This window comes from Chaetodon trifascialis, chromosome 16 (assembly GCF_039877785.1).
Source record: "Chaetodon trifascialis isolate fChaTrf1 chromosome 16, fChaTrf1.hap1, whole genome shotgun sequence".
Classification (NCBI taxonomy): Eukaryota; Metazoa; Chordata; class Actinopteri; order Chaetodontiformes; family Chaetodontidae; genus Chaetodon; species Chaetodon trifascialis.
The window spans coordinates 10,935,094-10,956,518 of record NC_092071.1 but is presented as its reverse complement, the minus strand read 5'-3'; the positions used below and the strand labels follow the sequence as shown (position 1 = coordinate 10,956,518).

Genomic DNA, 21,425 nt, shown 5'->3' with positions numbered 1-21,425 from the left:
CTCAAGGCCACACACGTCGCACGAAAACACCTCCAAATGCACACACCTGTGAGCGCCCTTTGAAAAACACAGAAACACAAAAGCACATACGTTCACAGGCACACACACACGCACACACCCACATGCCTGTGCACACATCACTTCGGTGGAGTATAACACGTGCAAACACACACAACACCGTACACTCATTTATATGCTAAGAAGCATGCATGAACACACACACATTTTTTGCTTCCACAAACGTGTACTACTTCAATAGTTTCACAAACACATGCCATCCCACGCACACACACAAAAACACACACGCACACAAATGCGCACACCAGCTGGAAATGAATTATGAATGTGTATCCCCGACTCCGTCCTCCTTCGCAGCTCACTATGTCCGTCCGCTCAATCCACCTTCACCTTGGCTACATAATCCTCTCAATTTCGCACCCATTTTGTACCACCTTCCTCTGACCCCCCCCCCCAACACACACACACGCACACTCACTCTGTTTCCACTCCTCTATTCTTTCTCCTCATCTTCCTCCTCCTCCTCTACTCCCAAATGTGTCTGAATTAGGGTTGACCCATGCAGTGTGGCTCTGAATTCTGATGCTTCATTTGTGATGCTCTGCATTTAAAGGTTTTGCTAAAACTGGAGGTGTGATGTGCGTGAGAGATAGAATTAGAGGCAGTGTGTGTTTGTGTGTGTGTGTGTGTGTGTGTGTGTGTGTGTGTGTGTGTGTGTGTGTGTGTGTGTGTGTGTGAAGGGGAGGTTTCTGGTCTATTTGTATTTCTGAGTCTACACTCACATTGTGCCAGCTAAATTTGAACAAGCTGCTTGTGTGTTTTCACCGCCATCTGAAGTTTGTTTTCATGCCTGAACATTAGGAAAACGTCTGGATCTCTTCTTGCTCTGCACCCTTTTTCCAGGCTGCTAAACGACATCACAGGTTAAACCTCCGTTCTGTGCCCTCCTACTCTCCATGATCACATACCGTTCCAACACAGCTGAACTCACGATCCAGTTGTTCTCATAAATACTACTGTTAACTACCACGCAACCAGTATTTACTGTGCTCCTGCACCAAGACGTCAATCAAATTTTATAATTGCAGATGAATGACTGCGGCTGCCCTATTATAATCAGCTATATTGGCATTTACAATGAGTCATCAGATCACCATAACAAGGATATAGGCAACAGAAAGTTGGCTTTTTAACTTAATTGCCATGCAGCATGTTACCAGGCACCTTCGTCATATTACAAAGCCTCTGTTTCGTTCCCTAAACTAAAGCGCAGGGCTTGAGTTTTTATATGTGAACACTCTGGAGCAGCTTAGCGTGGACCACAGCTGAAACAATTAGCTGATCAATCAGTTCACTGGTCGACAGAAAATTAAACGGCAACTTTTTTAACAATCAATTAAACATCTCAATCGTTTTCTAAGCTAACATGGCAAACACAGATGTGAGGATTTGTTCATTTTATTTGTCATATGTGATAATGAACTGGGGCAGCACAGTGGTTCAGCAGGTAGTGCGCGTGCCTCACAGCGAGAAGGTCGCCGGTTCGATCCCCGGGTCAGGCGGGGCCTTTCTGTGTGAAGTTTGCACGTTCTTCCCGTGCATGCGTGGGTTCTCTCTCCCACAAACATGCTCATTAGGTTAATTGGTAACTCTAAATTGCCCTTAGGTGTGAGTGTGAGCGTGAATGGTTGTCTGTCTAGTGTGTTGCCCTGCGATCGACTGGGTGTGCACCCTAACTCTCAGCAACCCCGAAAGGGATAGGTGGTATAGAAAATGGATGGATGGATAATGAACTGAATACTTTTGGGTTTTAGATCGCTGATTGGACAAAACAAGTAAAAGCATGCAAAGCACACAAAACACAGAAGTTGTTCGACTGCTGCTTTGCCTGAAGAGGAAATGAAATGCATTTATTTGAGGTATATTTTTGGTGTCGATATCTAATTCGGAGGGGGAACAAAACTTATGTAGATGTAAGTATGTGTGTACAAGAGAGAGATGGAGGGGAGAGAGAGAGAGAATGACATTTTCACTCCAGCTAGCAGAGGGCTGGTGGGCAATGCCAGTAACATAAGTCTGTGTGTGTTTATGTGTGTGCTTATGCCTTTTAGAAATGCCACTTTCTACTGCCAGTTTATGACTGCCCTGAAGACACACACACACACACACACACACACACACACACACACACACACACACACACACACACACAGATAGAGGGGTTGTTACAATTGCTTTCTGCTGCAGGGTTTTTGCATGATGGTAAAGTGTCTCTTTGCAGGTAAACTTTATGCCAGCACCTTCCCCACCCCTTCTATCCATACGCACACACAGACACACAAGCACACATAAACACAATTTTTTCTCTCTCTGTCTTTATCTTTCCGTTTGTCTGTCTCTCCTTCAATTAGAGCCCATATGCTAGAATGCCCCCAGCTCTCCATGTGCCCCTTTGAAGTGAAGTAGATTAAGAAAACAAACGTTTGGAAAACCATAAATGAGCGTTTGCAGAGCTGAGAATAGGAGCACACACACACACACACACACACACACACACACACACACACACACACACACACACACACACACACACACATTCTCAGAAACACATTTATTAACGTGCATGGACAGTATCACAGACATGCATGTGTACAGAAACACACAGATCTCTGATGAGACATGGATGGATTCATTCATGTCCATCTGAACACACAAGCACACGGTCGCCTTATTAATACTGGGTTCAATATTCCATATGACCTCTGCCTTTCATAAATTTATTGTATGACGCATGTGCTGAGAGATAGGTAGAAAAAAAAATACTAAAAGTGAGTGGCTTGCCGAATGTATTCAGGAGAATGCATTCCCTGCTGAATGTAGAGCAGGTTTGGGAAATTGGATTTTGAAGCCATTTTGTCCACTTCTTTAACTCCATAGATTTCTCTGCTCAATGTATTCACTGCACAGGGATTTGTTACCTGTAGTGCAGTGCACTATCTTGTCTCTCTGTGGTTGGTCCTTACAAAACATTCACAGCGATTACACTCTGACTTTGCAGAATGTGCATAACACTGCGCACACACTCGGGCACGCACAGACGCACAAGCTTCCTGCTGTGCTCAGCTGGTATTTACATCCCATCCCATAAGGCCTTGGGATTGCCCTCACAACATTTAACAACTAAGTAATTAACAGCAATGCTTCTCAGCTGCGAGGGCGAGACAAACCACATGCACACATTAACGAAAACGCACACAAACCAACACAAATATGCACCAGCGGAGAGGCCCACTCCAAAAAATGTCGAGAAAGATAATAAAGTGAATCATGGCAAACACAATGCAATATCATCTTAAAGGATTATTCTACTCCTTTACAACTTTTCAGAGTTTTACTCATAATTTCTGTTGGTACTAAAAAAAGATAAATAAGATATAAGTTAATTGATCTTTCATGAAGCCCCGTGCCTCTTAGTTACTGTCGCCAATGTTTGTCACACCTTCTGTTCATCAGCCGTGGAAGATTTACGCATTTCACACATTTGCAATAACTTTTTAAACATTGTGTCTTTGATTTCATACAGAAATAGATAAAATAAGGTCATTTGTAGCTGACGACAGCAGATTTATTTATTTATTTTTTTTAGCTTGATGTGATCAGCTGTAGCCAGTTATCATATAACATAATGGCTGCATACATCCTGTAATGCTAAGAAGCTTAAAGCCACATGTCCCAGGCAAAACGTCTGCCAGCTGGTGATCCGTGTAAAAGACATGCATCGCTCTTTTATTGCAGGGTTGATCTAGTTATAAATAAAAAATGTTACTGAAATGCTGTTCATTCAAACCCAACCTTCAGAAGCTCACTAGAGGAGCACATTCTCGAACAAGAAGCACAGCGGTTAGATTTATGCTTTAATGTTTGTAAATAACAGCGTGCTTCACTTTTGCATGAGAAAGGATATGATTTTCCAAATGTCACACCATCTAATGGGAGTTTGGCTGGAGTCGCTGCAGTGTAAACTTCCAAAACTAAATAAAGAGCGCTCTGTGCTCTGAGATAGAGGCACATTGGCTTTTACTCAGATAAATACTTGTTCAAGACTGAAACATCTACTGACCTTACCTGAAACCCCAAATAATAATATAGATAGCTTATGGCACGTCCCTTGCCTTTGGAAATTAAGACTGTGTAACTACTTGGAAGAGAAAACAGCAGTAAAATTACCACCCAAACTCTCTGGAGTAAAGACCCATCACAGCTTATTTCTGGATCGCCGTTGGTCTGCTGAGCTCATTTAAGTTGTGCACACTCACAGTTTTACCTTTGTTTCACCCAGATCTCAGCAATGACTTTGGTGAGAAAACCTGTATCATAACCAATAGAAATAGTGAGAAGTAATAAACCGACTTTAGACTCCTCGACAAATAATGTCAAAGAACAGCACTGAAAACGTTAGATTTGACTGCCACGAAGCAAACCTTCTGCGTCTGTGAACAGAAAGCTGGACGACACCCCCGCAACTCCACATTCAAGAGCAACTTTTCTGCAGCGACGTCTGATGAGACAGTCTGACAGCGTTTCAGGAGCAGACAGGAGAGTGGTTTCTCTTGTTTCTCCTCCAGTCTCCTGAGGTTAAGCTATTTGTTTGTTGGGTTTTAGTGGGATCTTGTCTTACGGCCATTATGTAACAGCTCCGGCTGTGACAAGAAGGTGAGAAGGGAGCAGTGGGAAATGCTCAGTGCATGCGTGGGCAGGGCGTGTCAGCATGCATGTGTCATGTGTCTGAGTTTATGCAGGCATGTTCCCGTGTCAGTGATCCCCAAATGCGGTTCTGTTTTCTGTCTTACCGTGTATTTAACTGGAGTCACCTGTCAGCTCAGGTGTAAATCAGGCCCTAATTAGACTGCTGGAATGAAAACTACTTGACAGAATAGAAATCCAGAATGAGAGGATTTGGGGAACTGGTGCATATATTCAAAGTGACACCATAAAGCAATGAATCAAATCTGCCTGTTGACAGGAGCGACTTCTCCTCCCTGACTACATTTCCACACGCATCACACACCAGATTATTTTAAGAAATCAGATAACCTGTTTACATATGCTCAAATAGTCTCGCAACAGCACAAATCAAAGTTTACATGTAGTAATCTGGTCAGTAATCAGATTTCTTCTCAACCTACTGCGCTGCTGCCAAAGCAATGCTTAAAGGTTCGGATTATAAAAATAACTTTTTGCTATTTTTGCTGAAGCTGTCACTACAGTATATCCTGACAGTCGTACATGAGAAAGATAATCGGTGAAAAAATCCAGTTTCTCCGACTGCTCCAGTGGCATTTGCAAGAATCCAGTCCGCCTGAACAAAAACAGCCAATCAGGGCCAGTTTATCATTGACTCTTTGACCAGGTCGTCAAATCCCGAAGCTTTGGGTCCAGTAGCCGACTCAAAACATTGATATTTGATTATCTGGCAACGAGACTCAACGGTCGACTGTCTCTCTCCAGAATTGCCTGCTGCGCCTTTGACCTGTCCGGGGTCTTTCTCATGCAAATAGAAAAAACGCTCAGAATCCACAGAGTTTATCAGATTGTTCTTGCTAAAGGGATCTGTTCACAGCATGCTTGAAAAATCAGGTTATTTTGGAGTCTATCCATCTTGAGCTTGGCCTCCTTTGTTGTTTTGCTGAACTCTGCTGATCTACTTAGACTGACAGCGAGGTGCCACAGTTAATACAAAGATGTATTTTAAGCTTGCAGGTTGCTTTTTTGGCTAATGGCTGTACATGTTTACTGTATTTACTGAGAAAGAAGCTTTCAGTGTTTCCTTACCATCTAATGCATTAACATGGAAGGTCTAGAAAACAAATGCAGAGTAGCGTAGGTGAGATGCAGACATACTTCACATCCTTGGCCACTGCAGTGTTGTTTTACACCTAAGCAAAATGTCTTCCATTAAACCCACTCTGCATATGTCTGAACGCCTGTTCTCCAGTTAAAGGCTCTAAATCCATAAAATATGAATTCTTGCCGTATTGTGAGACATTTAATCAGATCTTATAGGTCTTTATGTGACATTACAGTAAGTTAGTGTGGTACGTTCTTGTTCTCTAAGATGATGGAGGAGATCTTTGTCACTGTTAAATTTGGAAAATGTAAAGTTTTTGATGAATTGCAGGAATAAAGGTCCAGTGTGTAGGATTTAGATTTATTGGTTGAAATGGAATATAACATTTATAAGTATATAAACGCCTGAAACTGGATTTTCTTTACCTTAGAATGAGCTCTTTATATCTACAGAGGGAGCAGGTCCTCTCCACATGGTTGCACTGCCATTTTGAGTGTTATGCATGAACGCTAGTTCATGAACTCGTTCATATTTTGGGCGAACGTGAACTGAACGTACTGTATTACTGCCTGTTACTGTGAACTCGTTCATTCTGGTGTCTGTGAACGGCACGCTCTCAGTTTAACATCATTCAATAGGGTGCCAGATTTCTCTAGAGACTTCCAGGCGAAAACCTGGCTAAAACGCACCGTGAACAGGTGGTAATATGTAGCGGAAAAAACACCCAGTCTGGCAACACCAGCCACCAGTGTCGCACCGCCGCGTGTCATCAAAACAAAAAGCAGCATGGAGGCAGCAATGCAGCAAGGAGGCGTCGTATGATCATTTAAACGAGTTTTGTGACAAGGTCGGTGAGGATGGGAAAAATCCTTAGTTACAGTGTTAAAACTGATAAAATAATTGCTGTCTGTGGTTCTATATTTCTAATAGTTCATTTTTGGAACGGTGAACTTAGTTCAAAATTTTGAACCATGAACTATGAACTGAACTAACTCATTATAAAATTTGTGAACTGGACTTTGAACTAGTTCATGTAGAAAGTGAACTTTCCCAACACTGGCCATTTTTATACAGTAGCCCAGAACAGACAAACTGTGGGTTGTCCTGAGGGGAGGTGAGGGATATTCACTTGATTGCAATCTGCAACCTCATTGCTCAATGTCACTAAATCCTACAACCTAAAGCTACAACCCCGAAAAAAAAAAAGACACTGTGACGGTGTGTAAAATCTAACAGTGAAAATGAAGAGCAAGAAGGTCGTGAAGTTGAGAAAAATGTGTAGGTCAGCGTATAAGAACAACAGTAAACCTTCCAGTCATAGCGCAAACAAGAAAATATCTCTCAGTACAGAAGTCGCTGGCACAAAAGGACCATCAAAAGTCATTTGAAATGGGAACATACAGCAGTCACATATGGATGTTGGAGTGGTGCACACATGCTGTATGCTGCTTTCAACTGACCTCTGAAACATCTCTGAGCTAATGGTGGGTTAGTCATTACAAATGTCGCTAGAGCTCACTTAGCCTTGAAAGTCGAGCCAAGATCTCAAACTTTCCAAAAATAATGCGTAATTAAGTCAGGCTGAGTCTGGGGAAGTTGCTTTGTAACGTTATGCTCATAACAGAATATTTCCATTAGGATTGATATGTGATGTCATAAAACATGGCCTCAAAAACTCAGTGCAGATACAAAATATGCAACATTTTGGGACAATTTGAGGGCACGGTTTGGGTCAGTGGGGATCAAATAATTATGAAAAATGCCAATACTCAATCTATCTAAAAGTCTGACAGTAAAAGGCTCTATTGCAATTTCTGTCCTCGCCTTTTGCTTTTCTCCAGCCCGTGTTCAGTTGATATGTAGCTGCTGTTTCTCTTTGAGATCATAGTCTAATATATTTGTGATGTCTGCGTGTGTGTCGTAGGAACTGTGCTACACTTTACTGTACCCGGCAGAGCTGCCCTTATGAGATCCTAAAATACTGCACAGTGGGTTTTCTGCCTAGAGACAGACACAGACACAGAAAGACTGAGTAAGAGAGTAAAGATGAAAGAGGGAGAACAGCACAGCACAAGGCGGGTTGGGCCTGAGTGAATAATAGGCGATATATAATGGATGACAAGTTGACCAAGTTCTTTCTCTCTCTGTCTTTCTCTTCCTCTGCCTCTTTCTGTCTCTTCTCTTCTCCCTCCCTCTGCCTTTTTCACTTTCTCCTCTTTTCCTCTGTGCTTCTCCCTCTCTCGCTCTGACACCATGTCACTGCTTTGAGGCACATGTTCTGGAAGAAGACGGCGACTGCCATCCTCCCCTGAGCCTCTTAGCTGCCTTTGGAAGAGAGCCGCTTTACTTTATGGGCTTCTCAAATCTCCTGGAGACGTTCTCTCTACTTCTCAAAAAAAGTCCGATTAGAGGACAAGGGATGTAAAACAGGAAGAGAGGAGAGACGATGGAGGGCGGGCGAGAGAGGAGGAAGAAATGACTGGAAAAACAAAGTAAGCACAGATTTTCACAAGAATATAAAAAGTGAAATGGTGTAAATGGGAAGAGACACTGCGGTGCAAAATTTGGCACCTGTTTATACTCTTTTGCACTTAGCAGAGCAACGTCATATCCACCCAAGAAACGGATAAAATAGTGCCTTTGAAACACAGTGAATCGTTCAATGAGTGACGGCTCTAGCACAGCTGTAAAAAAAATCATTTATTATTGCCTTTACAACGATAAACCAGCTCCAAAATGACTGATGGAACAGACACGAAGAGAGAATGTGTCAATTTTGTACATTTCTTTATTCATTTATTGTCAGTCGTAAACATTTGCACCTGTTCTGAGAAAGCAGCCCTGCATGATTTGCCATGCTTGGCAGCAAGTGGGCTGTAGAATGGTGCAGCCCCATGTTGTTTTGTCTATAACAGCTGTGTTGGTTGTCCATAAGCTCCTAAGCTGCCTTCCCTACCGTGCCACTCCCTGTGCTGCACAGACCTCCTGTGGTGCTCCTCTGGTAAGTTTATTGTACACATCAAAACAGAGCGCTGAGCATATTACGGCATGGAGAGAGCTGGAAATAATAGCCAGGCAAACATCTTCAGCCTCGCTCTGCTTTGTGTATTGGTATTTGAGACCGAATCCACCTTGTTGTTCAGACAGACAGGAAAGAGGCAGGCGGAGGTGGGAAAGACTCTTTCTTCCTGGATCAGATTTATGCTTGTTATTGGATATTAATGCCAGAGCTGAACAAACGTACATATTCTGGTGGGGGCCAGTTCAGTGACAGAGAAAGGGAGAGGAAACAAAGGAGAAGAAGACATGTGAAAGGAGAGTTTAAAAGAAGCAACAGCTGAGGTGTTTTCTTTTTCCAAAACATCGAATCTTCCCTGTTGGTGTAACAGTTGTTCAGGAGTCAGCTGGGACCCAAATCACACAGCTCTCTGGGACCTGCTCAGTTTTTCCATCACTCCATCTCAGTCCAAAACATTTTCGCTTTCATTGATAATCTCAGCTGCTATAATGTTATGGTGGAAACCTACGATTACAAGCTGTTATTGCCTTATTGTTATTGGTATTTTGATTTAGTTTGATCTCTCCTCATCCATCTTTTAGCTGTTAACCACATCAATAGTCTCTCTCTCCCCTGCTCTCTCAGCACAGCAAACGCCTGCAAGGACATTAGCTGAAATATTTAACACAGCTCTCCCTGAATCCTCACCCAGCGTACAAGCAGCGCTGTGTTAGCAGCATTAACCGTGCTCCAAACAATGTTGATGTTGTCTCCGCTGTACCGCGCTCGCTGCCCATCAGTAATTGGCAGCGTTCAAGGTTTACGGGGTCAAAACTTGATTTAAAATGAATTTGACTTTGTTTTCCAATTACTGCGTTGTGCTTGGATAGGCTGAGACCAGGATGCCGCAACAAACATACAATAACACCCATCTGAGATATATTCCAGTGAAAGAACATGCATCCTTTAGTGAAACATAAACAAAAAGTTGAGGCATTTGTCACAGCTGGGGTCTGTTGTCAGAAGAAAAAATAATTGGTTATTGGTTTGCTTTGCACTTGTATGCAATGACAACTGAAATTGTGGGTTTTTTTTTATGCCAACCAACATGGAAATTGTATTTCAGCAATTTAATACTTTGCAATGATAGATGTTTCTCGTGACTGACAGGGTATTTTTTGCAATCTGTTTAGAAACGGGAGTGTTGGGTTTTTATTTTCATTGTACATTTCACCATTTACTGCTGCCATACCCCAAAGATGTCTTTCTGTGTAAAATCCTGCACACCATTAAGTTAATACTAAATCCCTGGCCTACAGATATTTTGTTTTATACTGTAGTACGCCCACCGCTATCCCTGCACAGCCTTATAGGAAAATTCCTTCAAAAATATCAGCTAGATCCCCTAATTAGCTCAGTATTTTCCTGATGTCTGAAGGTTTCCTCAAGCGATGCAATCACATGCAGAAGGCAAATCTAAAAAGATGACCTTTGGTGACCCGAAAGAATCTTATGCATGAGTCAGTGGAGACGAAACTGCCCCACAGAGACTTTAGCATTATTCTAAAAACTACACATCAAGCAGATATATGCATATGCAAAAACAGGACCACAAATATTAACACACATTTACACATTACGCACCAGATAATTCCCTTTTTAGCTACTCATAAGTCTGCCTTTGTTGGCACCAGAAGTGGAACGCCGACACACGGCAGGATGTTGTGCAAAGCAGCAGTGTCAGTATATTCGTACATAAAGTAAAAGATTCAAGCATGCAATTACAGTTCGACTGTCATCATAAGAGTCTATATATATGCGTGTGCATGTGTGTGTGCGAGCATGCACGTGTGTGTGGATGCACTGCTGTTTGACGGACAGCTGAGGTAATTATAGTTCCACAGTGGCAGTAACCCCCGCGCAACCTCTCAGGCTGAGTCCTCGCAGCCCAGCACTGATGAACCCCAGCAGGGAGGGTAATGCCAAAATGTAAGCTTCCTCTGCTGAAAATATACCTACCAAATGACCGGGAGAGGAGACACAGACAGAGTGAGGAGGAAGGAGAGGGAGAGAACGTAAACAAAAGGAAGAAGGCGCACAAGTTGGCCAGGACTGAACTGACGAATCAGGAGGGAGGAGGTGATCAAAAGAGAAAGGAGGAGAGAGATGACCAGGAAGAAAATTATTTAGGCCAGTGTAAAGAGGAAGGAGGGGAAGAGTGAGGGGTGGGCAGCAAAGTGGTGGGTGAGGGCGACAACCACTGTGTGCTGCTGTGCTAACAGGCACAGGACCAAAATAAATCTGCAAGACCGAGCAGAGGTGAGAAGAGGCAACCATTTTTAATAGAGAGCGAGGAGGGAAAAAAGAAAAAGAGGAGGAGGACTTAAAGAGAGACGGAGGCTGAGGGGAAGGAGAAAATAGTGATTGCATGAGCAAGGGGAAAAGTCAGCAAACAAGGCGTGGAGAAGACAGAGAGGGAAAGTGCACAGGACTGCAGCGATTTGTAAAATCATGTCTACGTTTGGGTGTGAAGTCCTTCTGAAGTTCTTAGCAGGTTTTTTCTAGTTTTAAACTATTGATTTGCTCCATCAGGTTAGACCATGACAACTTAGCGCCGCTCTAAAATCAATATTTCATCCATTGTTAATATACAAATGACTGTGTAATGTGATAGACTTATCACCTGAGCGTGGTTTCCCTCAGCTCCACTGAGCATTAAATGCATCAATTATTTTCCGCTGCGGCAGGCAGCTGTTTTCAAAATGCTCTGTTAAACAAACTACCAAAACAAGTTTTAGGTGAGCAGGTGATGCTGAGCTGAGAAGACAGAGAGAGGAGTGACAGAGAATTGTCTGTGGAAGTTTTCTTTTGTAATTTAACCTATTGTTAGTGGAATAATATTTGAAATGTGAGGCGAAAAACTTCCCAGTGTCCTTAATATCCTTGGTAAATGTAGTTAAAATGTGTGATGATGTAACTGTTCAGAATGAGCCAAGTGGTTTTGTGCCTAGCCAAACATTAACCAAAGCTGCGGTGGATCAGGATGTGGTGTTATCTTAAGCTTTTTGAAGGCACTGACGAGCACTCTTCTCCTGTTGATGCGCCACATCACAAAATGCACACATGGATTATTTGGTAAGTCTCCCCACCTCTTTCCCTCATCACCAGTCAGTTTGAGGTGGGATGCCATCCCCCTTGTTGGCAAAATGACCAAACTGCATTAACCTGCAGTCCCCCCTCTCCCTCCCCCAGCAGCAGAGAGAGTGCAGGGACAGCGGGGTTGTTCAGTTGAATATGTTCGTCTAGCCTGTCTGACTCATTGATCCTTTATCTGACTGAGCTTTGTACAAGTTAGAATCTGTGGCCTCGGCCATGACTCTGAAATATCAGCAGCTTCACTGTGTATTGATAAATCCATGGTGCTGTCCATGGTGCTGAAGTGGCAGAGGGATTTGTAATTGTGCCTTTTTCTCTCGGTCCCCCATTCTGTCAGTTTAATCTTGGATCTATATTATCCATCTATAATCTATAAACACTCAATTCTGTACTATATTGTAGCCTATATAATCTATGGAGTAGTCTCACCTTAATGATCAAAGGGACAAGTAGCGACATGTGGTAGTGGAAGAGCGAGAGGATCATACAGACACTCTGCTGCCTGTAGTATTCCTGTAATATTTCTATCATCATTCAGTAGCGTCTGAAAATGCTCGCCCTGTGTAACAAAACATTTTAGGGGAGCCATAACTGTATACATGGCGTGTGTGTTGGTTGGTGTCATTCTGTCATTCAAATCCAAATAACAGTTCTCTTCCCCTTCCTCATCCTGAACCCATCTGTGCATCCCCCCGCCCCCACCCTTCACTCTCTCCATCACTCCCTTCATCTCTTCCCCTCTCCCTCTGATGTCTCGTGTCCTTCTCCTGTCATCTAACGATGTTAGAATAATTTGTAATCTGTGGGTTTAGTCTTTGGAACAACTGTACTGGAAATGTTAACGTAAAGGTTCACAGAGCAGCGGATTATATAAGTTAATGTGATGTACAGTAAGAGAAGAGCTCAGAGGAGCTCTGTTAGTTAGCTGTCTGATATACAGCAGAGTGAAACATGCTCTGCTGAGCCTCATAGAGCTCCAGTGATAGATGATCAGTACAAAGAATCCAATGAAGGAACTTATCTGGGGGTAGAAATAATTTATTTCTAATTCATATATCGTTTCATATATTTCTCTTTGTAAGTTGCTCGTCTACTGTTGAAACTGGACAACCCCGATTGTGTAAAATATAAATATATATATATGTGTGTGTTCAACGACAACAGTTTCATGAAGTGTTCCAGGCTCAAATTGAGAAAGTTGATGAGGTAAAACATTCAATATATTGTCTACTGTCTTGACTTTAGGATGTCTGCTTGCTTTGCTTCTGCCCTGCAGTTTCCAGCTACTTTATGCTGTGTCTGTAACTTTTGCTAAGCAGGGAGGCCTTATACAGTGAAAACCAGTCACTCAGACAATCCGTACCTCTGCTAAGGCTGTTCAGCCCTCTATCTTGTAACATGAATTTTTAATATTCAGACACATGGAGGTAGAAAATCATCAGCGTGTACTACCTATCTAAGTAAGGTTAGTAGTGGTAAAAACATTCAAAAATGTCCTAATGTGCATTAAAAAAATGACCTTCAGTGGTATTGTATTGCGATGATATCGGCATATTGTGTTTTTACAAAATTGTCTTTCCAAGCAGATTAAATTAAAAATAGACTGAGTTATTGATGCTTTTGTTTTACATATTTTATAAGATTTCCCTCATGTCATGTTTTATTGTGGAAGGTAATTAATTGCATTGAATGCCAACATAATTATTTCACATACTTGAATGTATATATCAATATATATGTATATATTAATATGTACTATATATCACAAGAAGAAACATTCTTATGAAAATATGCTTATTCGATTTCTTGCCGGGACTACAAGCCTCAGCCACAAGCCAGTTAGCTTAGCTAAGCATAAAGCCAGCAGACCTGACTCTGTCCAAAAGTGAAAAAAATGAACTGAGTATTTTTTTGGAGTCTTGTCATCACCTTGAGGTTGCCAGGCAACCAACAGAGACTTTGAAACTATTGATTGAACTATTCCTCTTAAACTTCAAAACAACCAGGACTGGAAACACATCCTCCTTGTCAGAGGTAATAATAGTGCAGGCGTCTCTTCATCACCACATAACTCCTTCAGAGCAAAAACTCCTAACCAGAAATGATCTCCATTAAGGTGTCACTGTACAAAGCTGTGGCAGGAGTGACATCTTCCACACTGTGCTGACTGCAGACACGGTTTAATAATGAACAATAATACTGGAAGAGGAGCAGAGATTGACTGTGCTCCGACAGAGATTCTTTCAGCGGAGGAAATAAAGATCATCATATCATTCCATGGAAAAGACATTTCATGCCTCCATGTGCTTTTGGTCTACATCTGTTTTTTTTTTTTTTTTTTGCAATTCCACCAAAAGAATCACAACATTATTGTGAAATGATCTGAGCAACCAAATATGTATTTGCTTTGCTGAGGCATAGCATTGAATGTAAAATATTACTGCGTGTAGGAAATGAAATGGAATGATCAAGATGACTAACATGATGACATGATGGACCTGATGCACACAGTCTCCATCTCCGCTTCACCTAATTACTTTGGGGCACAGAGTGCAGATATGACTCCATTTCAATTATTTAGATTCAATATCATAACAGTGGAGTGGTTGGCTGAAAAGAGGAGAAAAATTAGCCTGTGTGTGAGTCTGTATGCGTGCACATTTGTATTCCCAAGAGCGCAAACGTGTGTGTACCTTTGTGCATCTCCGCGAGTGTCTGAAATAGAGACGCCACAGCCTCGTCTCCGTATGACACAGACTGTGCACGACAATGCTCTCTGAGCCAATCAAAATCAGCAGCGAGGGAGCTTGTCCAATCAAAGAATAGGTGGGATATGAGGTGGAGGAAAAAAGGAATTTGAGAGAGGAGGCAAGAGACAGAGACAGAAATGTTTGTGCTCCAAAGACATGAAGCTTAAAGCTAACATATCCTAACAATTGAAATAGAAAAAAGAAAAGAAAAAAAAACTATACCCACAATTTATCTCCAGTAGCTGAGGATGATCATTCTAATCTTCAGTTGCCTGGTAGTGCTTCTATGCTACTAACTCTGAAAATTGGCTGTTTCCATGTTGATTGCATTGTTTGTATTGAACTGTCTGCACTTATTTTCCTGCCTGTCCACATTGCAGGAGTTTTAGATGTGCGAATGTGCAATATAACGTGTAAATAAACCGTTAACACCGCAGAGAATTGGAAAGTTTTCTGATTCACATTCACAGCTGAGCTAAGTGTATTGATTAGCTGATTGGAAGTCAGCTTTTTGTTCCTCACAGCGGAGCACACACGGCCCAAGTGTCACATGTGAGGTGATGTTTGTCTCCCAAGCTGACAGCCCACAATAGAAACACCATAAATGTGTGGCTTTAAATTACAACACATGCAGGTCTCTCTCTCTCTCTCTCTCTCTCTCTCTCTCTCTCTCTCTCTCTCTCTCTCTCTCTCTCTCTCTCTCTCTCTCTCTCTCTCTCTCTCTCTCTCTCACACACACATGCACACACACTCTGAGGCAGAACTGCTGACAGCAGTCTCTGGATTATCTCTGAGCTTCTCCATCCTTCTTCACGATTCACACAACCATCGCTGCCTCTCTCTGTCCATTTCTCCATTCTCTTTGTCTCCCCTGCTTGTTTTGCATTCGGCCTCCCACATTCATTTTTTTTTACCTACGTGTTGGTACAGTATGTGTGTTGGAAGATGGACATCCTGGTTTTCAGCCAGCTGGCGTGTACATATAGAAGACTTATCACAGCCTGTGACTGATTTCAACCCCCCTCTACATACAGTGCAACCACTTGCTCAGAAAGCCATATAAGTGCTGTTATTTGTGCATGATTGAGCATAAAAGACAAATAAGGGAATGCAAAACAAGCAAAGAAAAGGCCATCGTGGGATTTTCATGACTTGAGTGCGAGTGCGTCAGAGTGTGATGAAAACACTGTCACACATGCAGTGGCAGCAGGGCTGAAATATGTGTGTCATTGCCGTGACTGTCAGGTGCATCACTCATACTGTTGCACTGTAAAAGCTAAACCACTGCAACCAGTGGTTAATGAGGTGTGTTCAGCACACTGGCAACCCTAACCATTATCTAGCATGCAGGGGGACAAAGCCACAAGAGGCTATTGATTATCTATTTGACATGCTGCTGAAGCTGGGAGGGCAAGAAGAAAAGGATAGACAAGGACGAAAAAAAAAAAGAAAGTGAAAGAAGACTGAAAGAAGGAGACGGACAGACGGAGAGCCAGACAGATCACATTAGATTAGATTATGCCTGATGCAGAAACACATCAGGCATAAGCTAAGATAAAAGCTGTCAGTGTTTGTGTGTGTTCAGAAACACAAAGGGAGACATGAAAAATGGACCCTCTTGCAAAATGAACTCTGTTGTAAGCAGGGTTTACTTTTATTATGACAAGATTTGTCCAGTTTGTTGATGGTTATAACATGAAGGTAATATTCAGCTGGGCACTCAGCAGCTTAGAGGGAATAGGAAGCTGACTGTCAGGCCCATCACTCTATCACCGTGCTGCATATACTGTAGGAATGGGCAGATTGATTCAAAACATATTGACGTGTACACACTGACCTCTGGATCCTTGATGCCAGACCAGCTCAAGGAGTCTGCATCAAGCTCCAGCCCACATTGTCCCGGAGTCACACCCCCAAACTAAAATGGAAATCATTGTCGCATCCTGACTGAGACGAGCATTATTACTGAGTTGTGCATTACAGTACTGTGATGACTTTTGTTGGTAACGAGTAGTGGACGCAGACATTTTGACTCATCAGAGTAGGAAAAGCACAGATTTTACTAATAACGTTAACGATGGATGTGTTCTATTCAAGTGTCCCAGGAACTCATGACACTGTGAGGCAACATGAACAGCACCAGGACCCTGAAAGTGAGGCAGCTAATTAACTGAACCATCATTCATTTCATTATTTACACTTGCTTTTCTTACTGTGACATGCTGAAACGTCTGCTGTGGGATAAAAAGGCTGTTCCCTAATTACATTACAGTTGCTAATCCCAGTATTGTTTTGTTACTGAGACATCTCAGGGGTCAGCTTGTTTGCTTTCTTACCAGCGGTTGGATTGAAGGCTTCATGCCAGTTTAATCTATGTGATCAGCGGACAGACTGGTCCAGGATGCGTTAGCTTGGTGCAGAGGCCTCCAAAGCTGTCTTATTTACATGTTGTGTCTTCTTAGCTAGCCGCTGGCAAGGCTGCATTCAGGAGTCACACGGCGTTTTGGGGACACTGTTTGAACCCTGCAGCTTCACTGTCAGGACAAGACTTCTGTTGTGCTGTGCACAATTATCTGCAGCTACCCTAGCTGTTGATGGTCATTAAAATAGCTCCTGTTGGCTGCTTTTTAAACCACATGTACAATGGTGTGGGTGTGGGGGTTAAAAGGTACAAATGACTTCTGTTGTTGAGAAATTATTAATGGCAGTGTTTCTCCATTGAATGATAAATTCTGAGTATTACTATAAGATGCATGGATGTGTGGATCTCTAACAGTCTCCCTGCTGACTGATGATGCAAAACAAAAAGATGCTGGATAAATGTTTGAGGCTGCAGTTAATTTTTTTTTTTTTGTTTGCCAGTTTTGTTACCTTGAGAGGAGACTGACAAAGTCCTCACCCACAGATGATTATTAATACAGTGGTGTTTAGATTGCTGACTATTGGCAGGAATCAAGACAGTTCATAAACTGGTAATGATCAAAACCGACCTCAGTGTGGAAGGAAGAATAAGTAAAGTCTACATAACAACTATAATGATCACACAGATGTGTCATTTCAAGGCTGACAGTACTCATTCTGTTTTTAAGTAGGACATCGCCATTAGCTTGTGTGTGTTTGTGTGTGTGTGTATATGTGTGTGTATCTCTGTCCCACAGCTGGAAACCAGAAAATCAAGAGTTTAGTCTGTGATGTTATGCTGATTTACATCCTGGTGCCGCTCAGTTCACAGTTAATCAGAGACTAAATTTGAGGATTCATGATTGTTTGAATATCATATTCAAATAATTTCAAATGCATCATAATAATTGGTTCTGAACCATCAGCTCTGAAAATAGAGATGGATTCCACCTGAGAATGTGCAGAGAAACGAGGCATTTCTCATGCAGCCATCGCACAAGACGGTTTCAACATGTTACTGAGAGCAAAACTGAATATACAGCGGAGAGACCGAATTAGAAACAGGCATTTATTTCTGACTTTTAAATGGCACAACAGAAAGTAAGGGTGAGGGATATCTCACTTTATGAACAAAATCTGACATTTCCAGCGTTTGTTATTTAGAGGTACTCTATGCTGTGGAGATTTTGGCCAGCTGCATAATGGAGAAATGTTTTGGTGAGCGGGTGTCGTCCTTGTTTGTGAGCACATAGACAAGGACACTGTGACACGTTACATATTCCTGCCAGCTTCAGAGGGGTGTGATGCAAATTTGTAGTGCATGCAGGCTATATGCTGTCCCTCATTTTCAGGCTATTTGCGGCTCGAGTGTGACAGAGACTAGTTTTCACGACTGGCTCGATGTTGGCAACAGTCAAGCACCAATTAAATCATTCTCAAACATGCAGCAGTTGCAGGATTAGTTGATGTGTCACTGGTCAGTGTCAAGATGAAAACTACTGTCAGGTACCACGTGGTATGTCCTGTAATGACTCATCGTCCAGCATGGACCTAAACTTTACCCGAGCTCCTGTACTGTCGCACTGAACACTATTGGATTCTGAGTACATGATATTCATCTGTTAGGGTGCTAGAGACTGACTTCCAGGAGCAAGAACGTAAACAAACAATGGCACCCGAACTTGTCCACTATGATACAACACATGGCATAAAGCAATCGATCGTAGCAAACGATGGCCATTTTGGTTACCGATGCCCTTCCTCTGTTGGGATGTCATGGGCTGATAGCGTGTCGTCTGAACCCAGCTCTGCTTGTTTTATTTGGGAGGGATTCACTGCCAATGATCACATCTCTGTCTTGTTCCCACAGAGTGTTGAATACACACTTTCAGGGGGGGTTTCAGCCATAAGAAAATGTGTGAGAAGCATGGACAGCTTCAGGATGAGAGAGAGACGTCGTCCCTGCCTCATTCCAAATATTATGAAATGCATAACTCACCACTTTGAGACAAACTTGTGCTATTGTTCTCACCTAATCTGTCATACCGTGGATTTGTCTTTGTTGGAAGATGTTTCTTATCTATTCTGAAATGTTGTGGCTGATCAGAGGTGTGAGGTGTGAGGTGTGTATGGTGTGAATGGGTCAGAGGTCCGTTCTTGTCTTGATAGCTGATGCGTGGACCACGCTTATCACTGATCTGACATGAGATCCACACGAAATGAACAACAGCATAAAATCATTATTTCTTTCAGCGTGTCTTTTCCACCCCCCGCCCCCAAAAAACTTTTGTTTTTTTCAGCGAGCTCAGGTCTTTTCTAGGGGAAAAAATATTCATGCAGTTTCTGCACATAGTTCACAATCTGCATATCAGAGTTTAATTTCTGCATTTCATTACATTTTACCAGACTGTGCTGTTTTGGAGGTGTTGGATGTTGTGATTCTGTGAAGGGGGGAGATGCATTAGTGGAAAGGTCAGTGGGTTGCCATTACTAAAACTGTTGTATTTCTGCCCTACACAGCACAATGTGACACACCATCCATTCCCTCTCAGAATAACTGCTCCCACAGGGATGAATTCCACCCCCCCCCAAGTCTTCTTCACACAGGCCTTCCATTATCAAAGTCATCGGCTAAAGACCACCATCAATACATACGATTGACCAGTGATGCCAAAGAGGAGACGTGTTACTTCAGGGTCACAGCATCTTCTTCATGTTAAACAGTCAGTCTCATAGTCATTCAGGTGTAGAGGTCAGTGTGGGCATTTGTGTGCGTGCGTGTGTGTGTGTGTGTGCATCTCGAGACCCTTATGAATGTTGCGTGTGCAGGGATCTGTAAAAAGGCGTCAGGTAGCTGGCTTCATATTTCATTTCCCAGGAGGCCTCTCTCTGGCTGAGCCAAGGTCAGAGGTTATCAAGGATAGAGAAAAATAGGATTTATTGTGGGACGTTTTCTACCTTTAGCGAGGTAGAGACAGAAATTAGAGCAGGATTAAAAGCAGAGTGTGTTGAAAACAGTCCCCAGGAGTGCCGATTATAACACACACAGTCACTAAATGAAGCCATCACGAAAGCAGAGAAATTATACGGAACCTTTAAAACGCAAGTAAATAATCTGCTGTTGCTGCGCCTGCATTCACAAAAGAATTCTTGCTTTCTGCACACATCTGTAAACATCCCGCTTTACTTGCCCTGATCTGCTGCAGCTTTAACTGCGAGGAGGAAATTAACGCACAATGGCATCAAAAGCTCGCCACATGAGAGAGTCCAGCATGTTACGTGCGCTTCGACCTGCACTAGCTGCAGGCCCAGCAACACAGTAGCATGCATACAGTTGTTTGCAAGGGGATTTTTGTTTTGCTGAGAGAAGAAAAGTATTTAAAAAAAGCTTTGATAAAGCCGTAAGCCTTAAATACACTGGGATATAATAGTTGACGCATATGGGTATTAGTGCAGTTAAGATTAACTGCTATGATAAAATATGAGATAATGCTTAATAAATGAGCCGGCCTGCCTGCCAACATGGAAAGACCCCATATGACAAAGCAGAACAGTGCAGCTGAGGCACATCATGTCCTGTTAACTGTGCTGCTTGTTCTGTGTGCAGAGATTACTGATTAAGGAAAAACGTCACAGATTTGTTCCTTCAAAGCATGCATGTCTATTTTAGACTGGTGTCATTTTTCCATACATGTGACTGTATAAACATTAACCCTACAGGGTCCGAGAGCACTGAAAACATGTGAAAACATTATAATACAACAGAGGAAGAGTAAAAATCGGCTGGTCAGAAAATTTGCCCTCATTCTGAGCTCATGAGATTAAAACTGTGGTCTGCGTTCGAGCAGGCAGAGGTCAAAACTAACGATTTTCTTGAAGAACAGGAAATGTTTCTCCGCACACTTGCGTGATCACTTAATGAAGCGTGGCATTGGGTAGTGCATGGTGATGCAGCAGGGAGGTGAGAGGCGACGAGAGACAGGAGAGGGTTGGGAACAAAAATCAGAAGAGTCACAAGCCAAGGAGGGAGGAGCCGAAGTCTGAGCGATGACCCAGTTGTGAGAAAAAAGAAGTGAAAGTACAGAAAGAAAGAAAAAAAAAAAACGCAGAGAAAATGCAAGATGGAGAGCGGGATGTATTTTAAACATGATGTCAAGTAGGTCAGCTTCAGAGTGCCAAACCCTGTGCGCAGGAGTCATGCAAACACAACCCTAGACTATGACTCTTCATGTGTGGACATGTTGTTGACATACTG

The 21,425-nt window shown here is 42.5% G+C and overlaps 1 protein-coding gene across 1 annotated transcript in view; it reads right to left on the bottom strand.

Annotated features, from left to right (window-relative positions):
* LOC139344800 (reticulon-4 receptor-like 1) overlaps positions 1-21,425 on the bottom strand; it is an 86,118-nt gene that overhangs the window by 21,364 nt on the left and 43,329 nt on the right. The window lies entirely within an intron of this gene.